Below are 8,003 nucleotides of genomic sequence, written 5' to 3' on the forward strand. Positions count from 1 at the left end.
CTTCTGCCAGCAAAAAGCATGGCGCCCATCAAGCAGTCACAGGAAGCTTACCTCTCTTCCGGTGTGCAGCTAACTTTTTGCATTTACTTCTGTGCAAAAATATATTCGGTATTTTCAACAAATTGGGGTAGATTTCATTTCATGCATCGTGTGGCGTGTTGCTATGGTAATTTGAACCATCAATTATAAATCATCTATGGCAAAAATGCATAGCTGCTGTTAAAGGTTTTATATACAGTGTGTAGGTCCTTTATCCAGAGCCCGGATAGCTCAGTCGGTAGAGCATCAGACTTTTAATCTGAGGGTCCAGGGTTCAAGTCCCTGTTCGGGCGTTCAATTTTTTTTTATTGTTGATTTCTGCGCTTTACAATATACCTGCAAATGTACAACTTCTTAAAAGTGGCAATCATTGTTATAAATTAATAGTCATCTAGAATTGTTTCATTTCAATTAAAATGCAACTTCAAACTCTACAACCAAAACTTACCTCACTGAATGGTGGAGCAGACTCAATGGGCTGAATGACATACTTCAGCACCTACACCTTCTGGTCTTGTGGATTGTGCTGATCCACCTCCAGAGCATCACTTGTTCAAAGGGAGGAAGAGAGAGAAGCTTCACAATTATATAGCACCTTTCACAACGAGAGTATGTCCCTTCAGAGTCAATTAGGTACTTTTAACATCAAACTATTGTTGTAATTCGCACATAATTCCTATAATGTGCATATGACCAGATTATCTGTTTTTGCTATACCGATTGAGGGATAAATATCTCCATTTCTCCTTGCGCTGCCTCTGCTTTTTGTCTGAAATCACAACTTTGGTTTCCAAATGTACACTCATAAGCCCTCACTTCCACCTCACCACCACCTCTTCCACTGTTGCAAAATTATTAGATTGCTGCAAACTTCACATTTAGTTATTGATTCCACCCCTCTCTCCAGCATCTGTCTAAAGCCGAAAAATAATGTTTGCAGTCTGGTGTGATATTTGATGCCAAGATAGCTCTGGTCATGTATCCGTACCATCCCTGAGTCTGTCTATTTCCACATCCGTAACATCACCAAGCATCAACTGTGTCTTAGCTTAACTACTGCTGAAAATATCAATCATGTCTTTGATACCTCTAGACATTACAAAACTCTTCCTACAAATCTGCATTGAGTACAGACCCAGAATCCTCGACCACTTATGATATAACAATCCCTTCATCCTTAGAATCATTCCTGTGAACCTCTTCTGGACTCACTCCAATGCCAATACATCCTTACTTAGATGTGGGGCCCAAAACTGCCCATATTATTCCAAACGTGGTTTGACCAGAGCCTTATACAGCCTCAGCATAAATCTTTGTATCCTAGCCCACTCAAAATGTATGCTAACTTTGCACTGGTCTACCTCACTGCCAATTGAACCTGTATGTTAACCCAGATACACCATTTGCCAGAATTTTGACTATATTCCTCTTCCTATTCATGTACCCATCCAGACGACTTCCAAATGTTATAATTGTCCCTGCCTCCACCACTTCTTCTGGCAGCTCATTCCACACATACACCACCATCTGCATGAGAAAGTTATCTTTCAAGTCCTTTTTAAATCTTTCCCTTCTCACCTTTAACATATGCCCTCTAGTTTTAGACTCCCCCACCCTTGGAAAAAGACCTTGGCTATTCACCATTTCCATGCCCCTCATGATTTTATAAACTTCTATAAGGCCACCCCTCAGCCTCTGACCCTCCAGGGCAAACAGTCCCAGCCTATTCAGCCTCTCCTGATAACTAAAACCCTCGAGCCCTGGCAACACCTTGTAAATCTTTTCTGCAGCCTCTCAAGTTTAACAGTATCCTTCCTGTAGAAGGTCGACCAGAATTGAATGCAGTATTCAAAAAGTGGCTTCACCAATGTCCTATACAGCCACAACATGACGTCCCAACTCCTATACTCAATGTTCTGACCAATGAAGGCAAGCATACCAAATGCCTTCTTCACCACACTGCGTGCCTGTGACACCACTTTCAAGGAACTATGCACCTGCACCCCTAGGTCTCTTTGTTTGGCAACACTTCCCAGCGCCCTACATTAATTGTATAAGTCCTGCCCTTGTTTGCTTTACTGAAATGCAACATCTCATTTATCTAAATTAAACTCCAATTGCCACTTCTCAGTGCATTGATCCATCTGATCAAGGTCCTGTTGAACTTTGAGATAATCTTCTTCATTGACCATTGTGCCACACATTTTGGTACCGTCTGCAAACTTACTAACCATGCCTCAAATCCAAATCATTTATATAAATGATGAAAAGCAGTGGACCCAGCATCCTTGTGGCGCACCACTGGTCACAGGCCTCCAGTCCAAAAAGCAACCCTCTACTGTCACGTTGTGCCTCCTACCTTCAAGCTAGTTTTGTATCCAGTAGGCTAACTCCCCCTGGATCTCATGTGACCTAACCTTACTAACCAGGTGGAACTTTGTCACTTTGCTGAAGTCCATATAGGCAATATCTACCGCTCTGCCTTCATCAATCTTCTTTGTCACCACTTCAAAAAAACTCGATCAAGTTGGAGAGACACGATTTCCCACACACAAAGTCATATTGACTATCTCTAATCAGTCCTTGCCTTTCCAAATCCATGTAAATCCTATCCCTCAGAATCCCCTCCAACAGTTTACCCACCACTGATGTAAGGCTCACCGGCCTATAATTCACTGGCTTTTCCTTACAGCCTTTTTTCAATAATGGCATCATGTTAGCCAAAATCCAGACAGGTCCGTGGCTGCCGATGATGCAAGTATCTCAGTTAGGGGCCCAGCAATCTCTTCCATGGCTTCCTACAAAGTTGTGGGAAATGCCTGAAATCTGGTATGGCAGGTGTCTTCCACTGTGAAGACTAATGCAAAGTCACATCAGATGGATTGTGGGAGACTTTGTTGGGTCAGTGAGGTGACTCCATGCCACTCTTTTTAACACTCTTGGTCAGCTGTAACAAAGATTTTTCATTCGTTTTAGGAAGCTGCACCCAATTAAAACATAGCTCACGTCCAAAATTAAGAAGCCAATTGCGAGATTACCAGTAGTGGGCATTGTGTAGCCATTGATGATAAAGTGTGCGGGAGGCAGACTTTTCTGAGGTATTCTTCAGGCTGCTTGCTATGTTGATCACATCAACAAGAGCTTAGACAATGCATATCAATATAATTCAAACTTACAGTAAGGCCACTGATAGAGAGATGTGTCTCATCAATATTACCTTTCTATTCAGGAACAATTTTATGTTTAGAGACTCAACAACAGAGAATATCCTTACATCCATGTAGAATAAATGGGAATTTTATCATGTATCAACAATGAATGTTTGGTGTTGGAGATGAAGTTTAATTGCATAAGTAATCTAGAGCCCTGGGGTACTGTGACAGTACTGGGCATCGTACCTATGGAAGGATGTTAATGTGTCAGAAGGAGTTCAGAGAAGGTTTACTCAACTAATACTGGATTGAGTGAATTGCCTAATAAGAAAAGAGGAGATAGGCCTGTCTCCTCTGGAGTTTAGAGGAGTTAAAGATGACTTAATTGAAACATATAAGATCCTGAGAGGTTTTAACTGGGTGGACATGAAAGGGATGTTTTCACTTTGAATAGAACCTAGAACTAGGGGTTCATAGTTTAAAATATGTGGTTGCCCATTTAAGAAAGAGATGAGGGAAAACAAAGTCTCTCAGAAGGTTGCACGCTTTTTGAATTCCCTTACAAAAAAGACAGTGGATGCAGATTCTTTCAATATTTTGGAGGTAGAGGTAGATAGATTCTCGATGACCAAAGGGATGAAAGATTACTGGGGATATGCAGGAGTTGAGATTAAAATTAGATCAGCCATTATGTTACTAAATGGCAAGCAGGCTGGAAGGGCCAAGTGGCCTACTCTTGTTTGTATGTCTATATGTTTGCAAAGTCAAACAGACACACAAAACAGGTATAAAGTTTAAAAGGTGTGAACATCTAGTTCGAAAAGGAAGAAAAAATGCAGTTTAAGAGTCCTTAAAGTCTTCGAGGTGTTACGTTTTAATCTCGGAATATGGTTGTTTAATTGATGAGTTGTATCCTTAGCGGTAACAAAAATTGTAGATGCCCTGGAGTTCTTGGAGAATGAATACTTCTGCGATTTGCTTTATGACTGAGTGCTGCTTCCGAAGGCACTGAGAGAAAATCAGGGAGAAGCCATCCAGTTCTGAAGGGAATTCTTCTCTCTACTCTGCCCAAAAGCAATTGCCTAAATTACAGTTACTTTGTGTTTTTCTTTGCTTGACTTCACTTTTTCTTCTAAGCTGTAAGGTCACTTCCAATCCAATATGTGAAACTTCCAGCAAGGTAAAAACGAAACAGGGGTACTGCTCTGAGTGACTGTTTTGAGACATTTTGACGATATGTTAACTTCAGTTCAGACTGGGTCTTGCTCATTGAAATTTTTGATATTGATATTGAACTGGTTCACCCTGTGGTTAGGATATCACTGTGACCATAAAACCATTTTAGTCCATGAAAGTTTTCAGTTATTAAAATTCAGATGATGACATTCAAAAAAATGAAGTTTCATTTTTACCTCTAACATAACACCGTCGTCTGCCTTATGTGGGTTGTCTTAATCGCAAACCTGCCATTTTTTTTGTTTGGGTAAATCATAGAAATGGAAATTATAGCCCAGGGACAGGCCGTTTGGTTCAGGTAGTCAACGCTGGTGTTTATGATTTACACAATCACTCTCCCCCCTCCCTCAGCAAACCCTAATGACATAATTTCTTCCTCATGTGCTTTATGCAGTTATTTCTAATATGCAACTATTTGTGTCAATGTTTCACAGTGTTAACTGGCAATTTCTTCAAAGCACGTGGAATGATTCATCATATTACCAGTAGTGGGCATTATGTAGCCATTAATGATAAATTGTGCGGGAGACAGACTTTTCTGAGGTATACTTCAGGCTGCTTGCTGTGTTGATCACATTAACAACAGTATAGACAATGCATATAAATACAGTCAAACTTACAGTAAGGCCACTGATACAGAGAGGTGTATCATTAATATTACCTTTCTATTGAGGAACTATTTTATGTTTAAAGACTCAACAGCAGAGGATATCCTTACATCCATGTAGAATAAAGGGTAAGTGATGTTAGAAGGGACTTAAACAAAATTATTCTTACAGTTTGAGCATTTTATGACCCTCCCTTATTGATGGTGAGCTCTTATGTTGGTGAGCCACTGCAGTCCATGTGATTTTGGTACTTTCACTGCTTTTTCATATTGTAGTGCAGTACTTGAATACTAGCTGAAAAAAAAGGCACCCTTTGTCAAAGTTTTTCAAATTACACTCAACAGGAGTGGGTCGGCAGTGGGTGGGGGGAGGTGGTTTCTGATCTCCTGATGCATTGCATTGTGAGTCAGGTTTCCTGGATTACCAACTCTTCCTCCTTTGCTTCTTTCTCCCTTGTGTGATTTGTAAAGAGGGGATTTTCTGTGGCTAAAACCATAAACGTAGCCTACCTACTGATTGAAAGGAAATCCCCCAAATAGGAAATTGTCCCAGTCAAAATAAACCAAGATGACCAAAGCAAAATTCCATGTGTTTTTCCACATGGAGGATATCCCAAAATAGCATTATAAACATCTACAAAGACTATGATTCATGTGAAAACCACTTTCCTCAGCTGGAGATCTCAAATGGAAGTCTTGCATGTTATAGATTAGATTGTAGGGGGCTATTTGGCAGAGTTGGTGCTGAGAAGCTGTTACCCCTGGCTCCTTCCTGCATAAAGAGAGTGCGAAGCAAGTTTACCAACCTGATTCCTGGGATGGCAGGACTGACGTATGAAAAGAGACTGGCTTGGCTAAGACTTTATTCACTTGAGTTCAATGGAGTGGGGGAGGGAGATTTCCCACAGAAATCTATAAAGTTCTAACGGATCTAGATGGGGTCAATGCAGGAAAGATGTCCCCGATGACTGTAGATCCCAGATCCTGGGTCACAGTCTAAGGATACATTGTAGCAGCACTGCCAAGGCCACATTTTGTTGCCTTATTCATAACTGAACCGGAACTGAGCAGGGGAGGGGCTTCTTGCTAAGCCAGGTTAGAGGTGTTAGCACGTGTGTTATCACCTGTAATGTTAAAATTCATTCATTAGGTTTTGAAGTATATTGCTTACAGCCAAACTGCCGCTTCAGTATCTGAGGAGTGGTGGATGGTGCTGAACATTTCGCAATCATCAGCGAACTTCCCCACAATGATGGAGGGAAGGTCATTGATGAAGCAGCGGAAGATGGTTGGGCCTAGGACACTCCTCTGAGGAAGTCCTGCAGAGATGGCCTGGAGCTGAGATGACTGACCTCCAACAACCACGACCATCTTCCTTTGTGTCAAGTACAACTCCAATCAGCAGAGAGTGTGCCCTCGACTACAATTAACTCCAGCTTTGTTGGGGCTTTTTGATCCCTGACCTGATTTCTGACCATTTAAGTAATTTCTGTTTTATTTTATATTATGTGCAGTAATAGGAATAGGCTTTGCTTCTCTCTAATATATTGAGGACTCCATTTGTGATGGGACATGTATGCTTTCATTAGTAAAAAATACTTTGATATATAAAAACTGAAAGAACTGCGGATGCAGTAAATCAGGAACAAAAGCAAACATTGCTGGAAAAGCTCAGCAGGTCTGGCAGCATCTGTGAAGAAAACAAACAGAGGTAACGAGTCCTGGGACCCTTCCTCAGAACTGATGGTGGCTGGCAAAACGTCGGTTTATATGCAGAAAATAGGGAGGGGAATGAAGTAGGAAGTAAACGATAGGATAAAGGATAGAGCCCGAAGAGAGAGAAGAGCAGTTGGATAGACAAAGGAGTTGATAACGATCTGGTTGGGAGGGTGAATAGCTGTTAATGGGGACTGTCAGTGACTAACATTAGGTAGTGTGTAATGGCAGGCTATGTGGTAACAAGGCCTGGTGTGTGGGGAGGGGGCCGGGCCATGGGAGAGTTCAGTCCCTAAAATTATTGAACTCGATATTAGTCCAGAGGGCTGCAGGGTCCCCAAGCGGAAAATGAGGTGTTGTTCCTCCAGCTTGTGTTGGGCTTCGCTGGAACACTGCAGCAAGCCAGAGACAGAGATGTTGCTCAGGGAACAGGGTGGTGCATTGAAATGGCAGGCAACAGATAGTTCAGGGTCTTTATTGTAAGCAGAACATAGATGTTTTGTGAAGCGGTCGCCTAGTTTACGCTTCGTTTCCCTAATATAGAGGAGGCCACATTGTGAGCAGCGAATGCAGTAGACTAGATTGTGGGAAGTGCAGGTGATGTGTTGCTTCACCTGGAAGGTATGTTTGGGCCCTTGGGGAGGGAGAAAGTAAATGGGCAGGGGTTGCACCTTTGCCGGTTACAGGGAAAAGTGCCGTGGGGCTGTGGGGGTGTGTTGGGGGTGAAGGAAGAGTGGGCCAGGGTGTGCCGGAGGGAATGGTTCCTGCGGAAGGCAGACAAGGGAGGGGAGGGGAATATGTGTCTGGTGGTGGCACCTCGCTAGAGGTGACGGAAATGGCATCTGATGGTCTTCCGGATGTGGATGCTGGTGGGATGGTAGGTAAGGACAAGAGGAACCCTATCGCAGTTGCAGGAGGGAAGAGAGGGGCTGAGGGCGGAAGAGCGGGAGATAGTTCAGACCCAGCTGAGGGCCGTGTTGATAATGGGGCTGGGGAATCCTCAGTTGAGGAAGAAGGTGGACATTTCAGAGACTCCCTTGTCGAAGCTGGCCTCATCTGAACATTTGCGATGGAGACAGAGGAGCTAGGAGTCTTTGTAGGAAGCAGGGTGTGAGGATGTGTAGTCCAGGTAGCTGTGGGAATCAATAGGTTTATTGTGGATATTAGTGGCCAGTCTATCCCCAGAATTGGAAACAGAGATGTTGAGGAAGAGAGGGGAGAAGTCAGAGATAGACCAGGTGAGGACAGGGTGG

The 8,003-nt window shown here is 42.7% G+C and overlaps 1 non-coding gene across 1 annotated transcript; it reads left to right on the forward strand.

The window, feature by feature from the left end:
• Nucleotides 1-259: 259 nt before the first annotated feature.
• On the forward strand, nucleotides 260-332 carry trnak-uuu. The gene has a single exon. It is a non-coding gene; the product is annotated as a tRNA-Lys (tRNA).
• The last annotated feature ends 7,671 nt before the right edge of the window (nucleotides 333-8,003 follow it).

Source organism: Rhincodon typus, chromosome 25 (genome assembly GCF_021869965.1).
Source record: "Rhincodon typus isolate 14 chromosome 25, sRhiTyp1.1, whole genome shotgun sequence".
Taxonomy (NCBI): Eukaryota; Metazoa; Chordata; class Chondrichthyes; order Orectolobiformes; family Rhincodontidae; genus Rhincodon; species Rhincodon typus.